The following is a 13,320-nucleotide window of genomic DNA, read 5'->3' on the forward strand; positions in this document are numbered from 1 at the left end:
CTCTGCGCAGACGGTCGATGAATGCGATTTAAGCAAAGTGCAGTCATTGAATTCTTGACAGCAGAAGGTGTCACTCCAAAGAAGATTCATCAGAGAATAAAAGCAGTTGATGGTGATTGTGTTGATGTGAGTACTGTGCGTCGTTGGGCGAGTATGTTTAAAGATGTTGAGGCACAACATCTGACCTGCTTGACAAACAAAGAGTTGGACTTCAGAGTTTCACAAGCAAAATGTTGACATATTGATTCAGGACGATCGTCGTATCACTGAGAGACAAATTTCAAGCACAATCGGCATTTCACAAGAACGTGTGACCATGATTTTTCCAGCTGAGGGCTACGTCTTAAATTTCTTTTTCTGGGGCGATATTCCATAGTCTGACGTTTCGTCTCCGGCTCGTAATGGAGTACCCACGTTTCGTCTCCTGTCATAATTGAATGGAGAAAGGCGTCACTTTCATTCTTGTAACGCGAGAAGAGTTCCTGGCATGGTTCAAGTATGAGCACTTCCATTTCAGGAATCAGCATCCGGGGTACACATCGTGCACAGATCTTTCGATAGCCGAGTGAAGCAATAATGTGACCCATACATTGTTGTGAAATGCCAATTGTGCTTACAATTTCTCTCTCTGAGTGATACGACGATCGTCCGGAATCAATCTGTCAACATTTTGCTTGTTAAACTCGGTGGTTGCTGTCACAGGACGCCCAACTCCTTGTTTGTCACGCAGGTCAGGTGTTCTCGCCTCAACATCTTTACGTAGATAGACTGCTACTTTCATCTACATCTCAGGTTTTAGAATCTCTACTGCACTCGTATTTTGTGGGTATAGTGCTATTGTGGTTTGATTGTCACTTCATCTTTTTACCTACATTTAATCTACCGGGTGATCAAAAAGTCAGTATAAATTTGAAAACTTAATACACCACGGAATAATGTAAATAGAGAGGTAAAAATTGACAGACATGCTTGGAATGACATGGGGTTTTATTAGAATAAAAAAAAGTTCACAAAATGTCCGACAGATGGCGCTGGACAGCAAAACGTCAGTGACTGCGCCTGACAATCGTCATGCTTGGCTTCCCAGGTCCCGAGACCTCAGTCCGTGCGATTATTGGCTTTGGGGTCACCTGAAGTCGCAAGTGTATCGTGATCGACCGACATCTCTAGGGATGCTGAAAGACAACATCCGACGCCAATGCCTCACCATAACTCGGGACATGCTTTACAGTGCTGTTCACAACATTATTCCTCGACTACAGCTATTGTTGAGGAATGTTGGTGGACATATTGAGCATTTCCTGAGAAGAACATCATCTTTGCTTTGTCTTACTTTGTTATGCTAATTATTGATATTATGATCAGATGAAGCGCCATCTGTCGGACATTTTTTGAACTTTTGTATTTTTTTGGGTGTAATAAAACCCCATGTCATTCCAAGCATGTGTGTCAATTTATACCTCTCTAATTATATTATTCCGTGATTTATCCAGTTTTCAAATTTATACTAACTTTTTGATCACCCAGTATATTTTCAGTACCATTTATAGATTCCGTTTTTATTTAACACATTTTACTGTCAATTTTCTCCTTTCTGAGAGTGGATGATTCAAGTCTCCATCTTCATTGCATAAATCACATAATGTAGATTCCTGCAATACTATAATATCGACTGCATATATTAGTATCTTCTTATTCCATAGCTCACGTTTCGATCTTTGTCGCTTTTGTGAACCATTTACCACGCCTACTACACGAACTTCTAACTACAGTGTTTATAGCGTTATTTCAACAGATTTCTAAAGCTTATGGCTTATGGAGTAGGTATTAAAATCCATGGAGACGAAATAAAAACATTAAGGTTCGCCGATGACATTGTAATTCTGTCAGAGACAGCAAAAGACTTGGAAGAGCAGTTGAACGGAATGTACAGTCTCATGAAAGGAGGATATAAGATGAACATCAACAAAAGCAAAACGAGGATAATGGAATGTAGTCGAATTAAGTCTGGTGATGCTGGGGGTATTAGATTAGGAAATGAGACGCTTAAAGTAGTAAAGGAGTTTTGCTATTTGGGGAGCAAAACAACTGATGATGGTCGAAGTAGAGAGGATATAAAATGTAGACTGGCAATGGCAAGGAAAGCGTTTCTGAAGAAGAGAAATTTGTTAACATCGAGTATTGATTTAAGTGTCAGGAAGTCATTTCTGAAAGTATTTGTATGGAGTGTAGCCATGTATGGAAGTGAAACATGGACTATAAACAGTTTAGACAAGAAGAAAATAGAAGCTTTTGAAATGTGGTGCTACAGAAGAATGCTGAAGATTAGATGGGTAGATCACATAACTAATGAGGAGGTACTGAATGGAATTGGGGAGAAGAGGAGTTTGTGGCACAACTTGGCTAGAAGAAGGGATCGGTTGGTAGGACATGTTCTGAGGCATCAAGGGATCACCAATTTAGTATTGGAGAGCAGCGTGGAGGGTAAAAATCGTAGAGGGAAACCAAGAGATGAATACACTAAGCACATTCAGAAGGATGTAGGCTGCAGCACGTACTGGGAGATGAAGCAGCTTGCACAGGATAGAGTAGCATGGAGAGCTGCATCAAACCATTCTCAGGAATGAAGACCACAACAACAACAACAACATGACATATGGAACAGAAAATGTATTCTGAGAACCTCATGCTGCCGTTCTCACGCAGCTTGTTACAGCTTTATATTATTGGATGGCCTGTGACATGCTACCTAAGTATCTTTGAAACATTCACGTTCCACTTTCGTCAGTGTCACAATTAGGTGAATTATATTTGTCGACTAATTGTTTCGATTGCCTAAAAGATGACCACGTGTCGAAATTGCATCGCAATAAATAACGTTTCAACACCCTAAAGAGGATTTTCTTTATTTAGAAACCCAAAGCCATTGACTCCCTTATCAAGAAATAAGGAAATTAATCAATGAAAAACCGGGAAACGATTGGAACACGCAACAGGATTCAACCAACACGTCAAGAGGAGTATGAAATAGTCAACTGTAGTCTAAAATTGCGTTATCCTAGCGGTTTAGTGATTGGAATTGGAGCAGACGATACATAACAAACTTCATGCGCATGCGTTTAAATCATGGCAAATTCCCAACCCACCTGTTTCGATTAGGACTGCAGGAATCTCCATTATGTGATTTATGCAATGAAGATGGAGACTTGAATCATCTACTCTTCTCGTCTACGAGGTACAAGATACAACACAAACGCTTTATCAGCACAGTGGTTCACACAAAGATTCCTCTCACAGCGTCGGCTGCAGGGTTTTTGTCAACTGAGAGTGCACTAGTAGCAAATGTGTCATTGAACCACTTAAAAATACACGATCTAACTATCTAGAGAAACTTTGTACATGATGCGTGGATTTTTGTATGTTATGTTTTCTTTTTAATTATTATTGTTATTGTTGTTGTTTCTTTTCTCAGACGTTACGTCTGGTCAAAAATAGAAATTGACGCGGACCTTGATCAAGCATGACTTCCTTTTAACTGTACGGAATATGTTACATTGCATTTAGGAACTTCGGGTAATTGAACATGTATCAATAATTACAGATTTCTGTAGTTGTATATATAAGTTTGGATGCTGCTGTATTGCGTTGATGTACTCGTGGATACTGTGTGGTATGACTCCTGTAGTTGATAGTATAATTGGTACAATGTCAACTTTATCCTGATGCCACATGTCCTTAACTTCCTCAGCTAGTTGGATATATTTGTCAATTTTTTCTCCTGTTTTCTTCTGTATATTTGTTGTATTGGGTATGGATATTTCGATTAGTTGTGTTAATTTCTTCTTTTTATTGGTGAGTATGATGTCAGGTTTGTTATGTGGTGTTGTTTTATCTGTTATAATGGTTCTGTTCCAGTATAATTTGTATTCATCATTCTGCAGTACATTTTGTGGTGCATACTTGTATGTGAAAACGTGTTGTTTTATTAGTTTATGTTGTATGGCAAGCTGTTGATATATTATTTCTGCTACATTGTCATGTCTTCTCGGGTATTCTGTATTTGCTAGTATTGTACATCCGCTTGTGATGTGGTCTACTGTTTCTATTTGTTGTTTGCAAAGCCTGCATTTATCTGTTGTGGTATTGGGATCTTTAATAATATCCTTGCTGTAATATCTGGTGTTTATTGTTTGATCCTGTATTGGAATCATGAATCCTTCCATCTCACTGTATATATTGCCTTTTCTTAGCCATGCATTGGATGCGTCTTCATCGATGTGTGGCTGTGTTAGATGATACGAGTGCTTGCCATGTAGTGCCTTCCCTTCCAATCTACTTACTTCGTATCTGTTGATGTTATGTGATCTAAAGGGTTGTAGAAGTGGTTATGAAATTGCAATGGTGTAGCCGATGTATTTATATGAGTGATTGCTTTGTGTATTTTGCTAGTTTCTGCTCATTCTATGAAGAATTTTCTTAAATTGTCTACCAGTCCATAATGTAGGTTTTTATGTCGATAAATCCCCTTCCTCCTTCCTTTCTGCTTAATTTGAATCTTTCTGTTGCTGAATGTATGTGATGTATTCTATATTTGTCGCATTGTGATCGTGTAAGTGTATTGAGTGCTTCTAGATCTGTGTTACTCCATTTCGCTACTCCAAATGAGAAGGTCAATATTGGTATAGCATAAGTATTTATAGCTTTTCTCTTGTTTCTTGCTGTCAGTTCTGTTTTCAGTATTATTGTTAGTCTTTGTTTATTTTTTTAGTTCTTCTTTAATATTTGTATTATCTATTCCTATTTTTTGTCTGTATCCTAGATACTTATAGGCATCTGTTTTTTCCATCGCTTCTATTTTTCTTACATTTGTCTTTCCTAAAAGCCATATTTATATCATTGCTGAATACTTCTGTTATCTTTAGTAATTGGTTGAGTTGTTGATTTGTTGCTGCCAGTAGTTTTAGATAATCCATGTATAGCAAATGTGTGATTTTGTGTTGGTATGTTAAAGTAATATTATAGCCATAATTTGTATTATTTAGCATGTTGGATAGTGGGTTCAGAGCAAGGCAGAACCAGAAAGGACTTAATGAATCTCCTTGGTATATTCCACGCCTAATCTGTATTGGCTGTGATGTGATATTATCTGAATTTGTTTGGATATTAAGTGTGGTTTTCCAATTTTTCATTACTATGCTTAGGAACTGTGTTAATTTAGGATCTACTTTATATATTTCCAATATCTGTAGTAACCATGAGTGGGGCACACTATCAAAAGCTTTTTGGTAATCAATGTATGCGTAGTGCAGCGACCTTTGTTTAGTTTTAGCTTGATATGTCACCTCTGCATCTATTACCAGTTGCTCTTTACATCCTCGTGCTCCTTTGCAACAAGCTTTTTGTTCTTCATTTATAATTTTGTTCTGTGTTGTATGTGTCATTAATTTCTGTGTAATGACTGAAGTTAATATTTTGTATATTGTTGGTAGGCATGTTATGGGGCGATATTTAGCTGGGTTTGCTGAGTCTGCTTGATCTTTAGGTTTCAGATAAGTTATTCCTTGTGTAAGTGTATCAGAGAATGTGTATGGGTCTGCAATGTAACTGTTAAATAATTTAGTTAGATGTGAATGTGTTGAGGTGAACTTCTTTAGCCAGAAATTTGCTATTTTATCTTTTCCAGGGGCTCTCCAACTGTGAGTAGAATTATTTGCGTGGGTGACTTCATGTTGCAAAATTATCACTTCAGGCATTTGTGGTATCATCTTGTATGTGTCTGTTTCCACTCGTATCCACCGTGCATGCCTGTTATGTTGTACCGGGTTTGACAATATCTTGCTCCAGAAGTGTTCCATGTCTGTTGTGTTTGGTGGATTGTCTATTTTAATGTGTATGTTATCTATTGTCTGGTAAAATTTCTTTTGGTTTGTGTTGAATGTTTGGTTTTGTTTCTTTCTATTTTCACTTTTTTTTGTATCTTCTAAGTCGTTTGGCCAGTGCTTGTAATTTCTGCTTCTTTTCATCTAATTGCTCTATAGCTTCTTGTTGTGAGATTTTACCTAACCTTTTTCATTTTTTGTCTGATATTTCATTTCTTATAAATTGTGTTAGCTGTCCGATGTCTTTTCTCAGTTTTTCTATTCTGATCTGTAGCCTGTGTTGCCATGCTGGTTTTGTGGGTTTCTTCTGTGTGTTGGTTGGTTCTGATCTCTGCCTAGTGTGTATATTTAATGTATTGAGTGCTCCTACATAAACCAGTAGTTGTAACTCTTCCATAGTTGTGTTTTCATTTATTTTGTTGTGTATGATTGTGTTGATAGTTTTTATTGTTGTTTTGACTCGTGCGTTATTTGGCGGTCTCTGGAAGAATGGTCTAATGTCTGTATTTGTGTCTTTGTATTCTATATATGTCAGCTGAAATTTTTCTTCTATATCTAATATGTGTGTCACTTCGTGTTCTATTTGTGCTTGTTTTGGTGGCTGTCTTAAGATTTCGTTTTCCTCTGACTGTTTAATTGGTGTGTGTTGTTCTTTGTTTGTTTGCTCTGGGATCTTTGAGTCCATTACTGTATTTTCTTCTTCTTCTTCTTCTTCTTCTTCTTCTTCTTCTGATTGCACATTATTTTGTTCCAGTATTTGTTGTACTTGTTGTTTGATGTTTTCTAATTCTGACTGGGGTATCCTGTTATTTTTTATTATTACACAGATCTGATCAGCTAGTCGTTGTTCTGTTAAAAATTTTAATTCTGGGTGTCTGGTAATAAATGTTGTGTATACTTGTGATCTGTATCCAGTTGTGTTGGTTCCTAGGTTTGTTGCTTGGTAATAACAGAACATGAGATGTCAATTAACTTCATCCGACCATCTCATCCTCTGTCTTTGTTTTCCTTCTAGGGTGGTTGCAGGAAGCATATCCTGCAAAACACAACAAAATAAATGAAAACACAACTATGGAAGAGTTACAACTACTGGTTTATGTAGGAGCACTCAATACACTAAATATACACACTAGGCAGAGATCAGAACCAACCAACACACAGAAGAAACCCATAAAACCAGCATGGCAACACAGGCTACAGATCAGAATAGAAAAACTGAGAAAAGACATCCGACAGATAACACAGTTTATAAGAAATGAAATATCAGACAAAAAACGAAAAAGGTTATGTAAGATCTCACAACAAGAAGCTATAGAGCAATTAGATGAAAAGAAGCAGAAATTACAAGCATTGGCCAAACGACTAAGAAGATACAAAAAAAAAGTTAAAATAGATGGAAACAAAACCAAACATTCAACACAAACCAAAAGAAATTTTACCAGACAATAGATAACACACACATTAAAATAGACAATCTACCAAACATGACAGACATGGAACACTTTTGGAGCAACATATGGTCAAACACAGTACAACATAATAGACATGCACAGTGGATACAAGCAGAAACAGACACATACAAGATGATACCACAAATGCCTGAAGTGATAATTCTGCAACACGAAGTCGCCCGAGCAATTAATTCTACGCGCAATTGGAAAGGCCTGGAAATGATAAAATAGCAAATTTCTGGCTAAGAAGTTCACCTCAACACATTCACATCTAACTAAATTATTTAACAGTGACATTGCAGACCCATACATATTCCCTGATACACTTACACAAGGAATAACTTATCTGAAACCTAAAGATCAAGCAGACACAGCAAACCCAGCTAAATATCGCCCCATAACATGCCTACCAAAAAATATACAAAATATTAACTTCAATCATTACACAGAAATTAATGACACATACAACACAGAACAAAATTATAAATGAAGAGCAAAAAGGCTGCTGCAAAGGAGCACGAGGATGTAGAGAGCAACTGGTAATAGATGCAGAGGGGACATATCAAGCTAAAACTAAACAAAGGTCGCTGCACTACACATACATTGATTACCATTTGATAGTGTACCCCACTCATGGTTACTACTAATATTGGAAATATACAAAGCAGATCCTAAATTGATACAGTTCCTAAACATAGTAATGAAAAATTGGAAACCACACTTAATATCCAAACAAATTCAAATAATATCACACCACTGTCAATACAGATTAAGCGTGGTATATACCAAGGAGACTCATTAAGTCCATTCTGGTTCTGCCTTGCTCTTAACCCACTATCCAACATGCTAAATAACACAAATTATGGATACAATATTACTGGAACATACCAACACAAAATCACACATTTGCTATACATGGATGATATAAAACTACCGGCAGCAACAAATCAACAACTCAACCAATTACTAAAGATAACAGAAGTATTCAGCAATGATATAAATATGGCTTTTAGGACAGACAAATGTAAGAAAAATAGCACAGTCAAGGGAAAACACACTAAACAAGAAGATTACATATTGGATAACCACAGCAACTGCATAGAAGCGATGGAAAAAACAGATGCCTATAAATATCTAGGATACAGACAAAAAATAGGAATAGATAATACGAATATTAAAGAAGAACTAAAAGAAAAATATAGACAAACACTAACAAAAATACTGAAAACAGAATTGACAGCAAGAAACAAGACAAAAGCTATAAATACTTATGCTATACCAATATTGACCTACTCATTTGGAGTGGTGAAATGGAGTATCACAGACCTAGACGCACTCAATACACTTACACGTTCACAACGCCACAAATATAGAATACATCACATACATTCAGCAACAGAAAGATTCACATTAAGCAGAAAGGAAGGAGGAAGGGGATTCTTCGAGATAAAAAACCTACATTATGGACAGGTAGACAATTTAAGAAAATTCTTTCTAGAACGAGCAGAAACTAGCAAAATACACCAAGCAATCACTCATATAAATACATCGGCTACACCACTGCAATTTCATAACCACTTCTACAACCCTTTAGATCACATAACATCAACAGATACGAAGAAAGTAGATTGGAAGGGGAAGGCACTAGATGGCAAGCACCCGTATCATTTAACACAGCCACACATCGATGAAGACGCATCCAATGCATGGCTAAGAAAAGGCAATATATACAGTGAGATGGAAGGATTCATGATTGCAATACAGGTTCAAACAATAAACACCAGATATTACAGCAAGCATATTACTAAAAATCCCCATACCGCAACAGATAAATGCAGGCTTTGCAAACAACAAATAGAAACAGTAGATCACATCACAAGCGGATGTAAAATACTAGCAAATACAGAATACCCGAGAAGACATGACAATGTAGCAGAAATAATATATCAACAGCTTGCCATACAACATAAACTAATAAAACAACACGTTTCCACATACAAGTATGCACCACAAAATGTACTGCAGAATGATGAATACAAATTATACTGGAACAGAACCATTATAACAGATAAAACAACACCACATAACAAACCTGACATCATACTCACCAATAAAAAGAAGAAATTAACACAACTAATCGAAATATCCATACCCAATACAACAAATATACAAAAGAAAACCGGAGAAAAAATTGAAAAATACATCCAACTGCCTGAGGAAGTCAAGGACATGTGGCATCGGGATAAAGTTGACATTATACCAATTATACTATCAACTGCAGAAGTCACACCACACAATATCCACCAGTACATCAATGCAATACAGCTACATCCAAACTTATATATACAACTACAGAAATCTGTAATTATTGATACATGTTCAATTACCCGAAGTTCCTAAATGCAATATAACGTATACCGTACAGTTAAAAGGAAGTCACGCGTGATGAAGATCCGCGTCACTTTCCATTTTTGACCAGACATAATGTCTGAGAAAAGAAAGAAAGAATAATAATAATAAAAAAGAAGATTAAGTTACAAGTGGAGAATGAATGATATACTTTTTCGTTATAAAAATGTTCTAGAAAGTAAATTGTAAACAGCCGACCAGTTGCAATGGATAAAGAATTTCTTTACCTAGGTTTCGAGAAATATAAATTTGTCTTCTTCAGAAGGTAACAATTTTACATTAGTAAGGACTAATGTACCATCGCAGTTTTTGCAATTGTCGGCATAGATCCATGTGTCAAAAATAAAATATAGCCCTAGAATTAGGGTTTGTCTCGTTAATGTAAAATAGCTCATGGATCTTGCAGAGCTCACAACCGAGCTTCTAGAAATCGTAATCCGTCGCCATGTATAATTTACTGAAGCGCTTGGTAAAGAAGCGCCGGGCCAAACAGTCGTATGCGGGACGGCAATCCGACAGCGGAAAGTCCGGCAAGGAGCGTCGCGACAACACTCCCGGTAGACTACAGAAGAAATAACAAAATCACCGTAATTGGTCAGTCGTCAGTTTGTGTGAATTGCTGGCTGACACAATCGTTCAGGTAGCGCCAGGCCAGATCATTGTTGAAGTTAATGTCGAGGCTCAGCCGAGTGTTTAGAAATAGCTAGCGAAATGTGTGGTACATTACGTGTATTGTGAAAAAGTTTCAGAATGTATTTCAAATGCGTCCTACACTGTCCAGTCACATTAATATCACCACCTATCAAAGCCTGTACAACCACCTTTTGCAGTGTATCGACAGGGATGTGGAGGCATGCAGATTCCAGTCCCGTGGCAACCTGCGTTGACGCTCTCGGTTGAGAATCCACGGCGCGAACAGCGCGATCGAAGTGCTGTCACAAATTCTTCATTAAGTTTAATTCAATGGAGTTTGGTGGCCAGAGGAACATGGTAAACTCACGCAGATGCTCTTCAAGCTACGCACATACACCGCGAGCTGTGTGACATGCTGCGTTATTGTGCTGGTGGATGACATCGGGCCGAGGAAAAACAAGCAGCATGTAGGGCTGGACATGCTCCTTGAGGACAGATGCATGCTTGGATTGATCCGTTGCGCCTTCCAGAATGACGAGGTCACCCAGGGGAGGCAACGAAAACATTCCACAGACCATAACGTTCCCTCCTCCGGCCTGGACCCTTCCGAAGATTGATACAGGTTGTTTTCTTTCACTCCGATGGAGCATTAAAAGTGATTCATCTGAAAAAGCCATCTATGCCACACAGTGGATGTTCAGTTTGGCACTACTGGAGTGCAAATTCCATCCTCTCTCGCTGATGTTGGTCGGTCACCATAGATGTATGAACCGGGGCGCCTGCAACGTTCCCTGACGAGTCGTTGAAGAGACAGTGTGTGTGTGTGTAACCCCTCGGTTCATCTGGCCGGTCACTTGCTGCACAGTTGCGTGTCTATTCGTCCGTACACATCACCGCAGCCGTTATTCACCCCTGTCATCTATGGCCCGTGCTTCTGCGGCAGTTTTCAAAAGTAGCCATCCGTAGCTCGTGGTCTAGTGGCTAGCGTTGCTGCCTCTGGATCAGGGAGTACCAGGTTCGATTCCCGGCCGGGTTGGGGGTTTTCTCTGCCCGGGGACTGGATGTTTGTGTTGTCCTCACCATTTCATCATCATTCGTCCAAGTGGCGAGATTGGACTGTGTAAAGATTAGGAATTTGTGCGGGCGCTGGTAACTGCGCAATTGAGTGCCCCACAAATCAAACACCATCACCATCGCCATAATTCAAAGCACTGTTTTGTAATGCACGGTACAATTTAACGACGGCGGCACGTGAACAGTTTGCTAACTTAGCCGTATCGGAAATACTTCCACCCTTGTCGAAAAGCGAAAAATCGTACCATGTTGAACGTCAAATAAGTCGCTCCGTTTCCGCGATACAGCGATTGCGTAGATTTCCACGTCCGCCCCTCCCCCTCCCCCAAGGACATGCTTTATACATCCCCATTGCTCATGCTGTCACGTGACACCTGTGACTGATTATTCCACGGTGACGTCGAACATAGTAGGCGAGTAGACCGTGTAGTATGGCTTCGTTTTTACTAGTAGTTCGAGGATGTTCTCGTCATGGTATCTAGGTATGAATATTGGTTTGAAGAGTAACATACACTGCAAGCATTATTTAATGTAAAAAAAAAACTGCGGGAACTGGGAATATTTTTGACGACGACATGTATACATATCGTAGGATTTTAAAGTCTAACACGTGCTGAAGCAAAACCTTTTGCAGTATCACTTGAAAATGGCCGAAATTGCAATTGTGAAGTAAATTATTTCTACAATCAGCAATGAACATTATGCCCTGTAAGAAAATTCATGTAGTTAAAGAATTCTGCACCCTTGGAAGCGAAATAGTACATGACGGACGAAACAGGAAAATCATAAGAGGTAGATTATCACATGCTAAGAGCACACTCATAGCCAGCAGAAGTATACTCGTATCATTCATAGATCTTAATCTGACGTAAAGATTTTCTGAAATTTACGTTTGTAACATATCTCTGTATGGTAGTGAATCATGAACTATGGAAAAACCCGCAAACAAATCAACTGAAATGTTGTGCTACAGAAGGATGTTGAAAATTAAGTGGACTGGTAAGATACGGAATGACAAGGTTCCCCGCAGAACTGCCGAAAAAGCAAAGTATGGTTAACAAAATGGTTCAAATGGCTCTGAGCACTATTGGACTCAACTGCTGAGGTCATTAGTCCCCTAGAACTTAGAACTAGTTAAACCTAACTAACCTAAGGACATCACAAACATCCATGCCCGAGGCAGGATTCGAACCTGCGACCGTAGCGGTCTTGCGGTTCCAGACTGCAGCGCCTTTAACCGCACGGCCACTTCGGTCGGCTATGGTTAACACTGACAAGAAGAAGGGACAGCATGATAGAACATGCCGTAAGAAATCAAGGTAGTAGTAAAGGGATCTGTAGAGACTATAGGGGAATACAGAGACTGGAATACGTCTGAGTTGTAGTGCTTTCGATATGAAAAGGAAGATTATCTTCATTGCATTGCAGGATCTGCAGGCGGTAACAGATCTTAGTATGTTCAGAAATGGAGTCAATAAGAGCAATCGTAGGGAAAATGTGATTTTATAGGCATGTAACATCGTAGAAAGATGTACATGCAATTTTAGTCCATGAAGGGCTTTCTGGTGGACGGTTTGTAAATTGCCAAAGTTCATACAGTTCGCTACTTGTTGCTCCGACCGACGTATCATCACTGCTCTTAATTGGTAAAGACATCGAACTTCCTTTATCTCTTTTCTCTCACTTACTGCTACTCCTGTAGAGCAAAACGTCTTCGTTTCACATTTTCTAATAGATAGCAGTTGCGTTCACTGGGTAGTCTGAGTTTTGCAGCTTCTGCTGGGGTCTTTTGATTATTGGATGATGCCTATGGTGATCCGTGAAATGACAACACCTTCATGGAATAAAGCAGAAAACATCTCTTTCTTTGAATA

Source organism: Schistocerca americana, chromosome 8 (assembly GCF_021461395.2).
Source record: "Schistocerca americana isolate TAMUIC-IGC-003095 chromosome 8, iqSchAmer2.1, whole genome shotgun sequence".
NCBI lineage: Eukaryota > Metazoa > Arthropoda > Insecta > Orthoptera > Acrididae > Schistocerca > Schistocerca americana.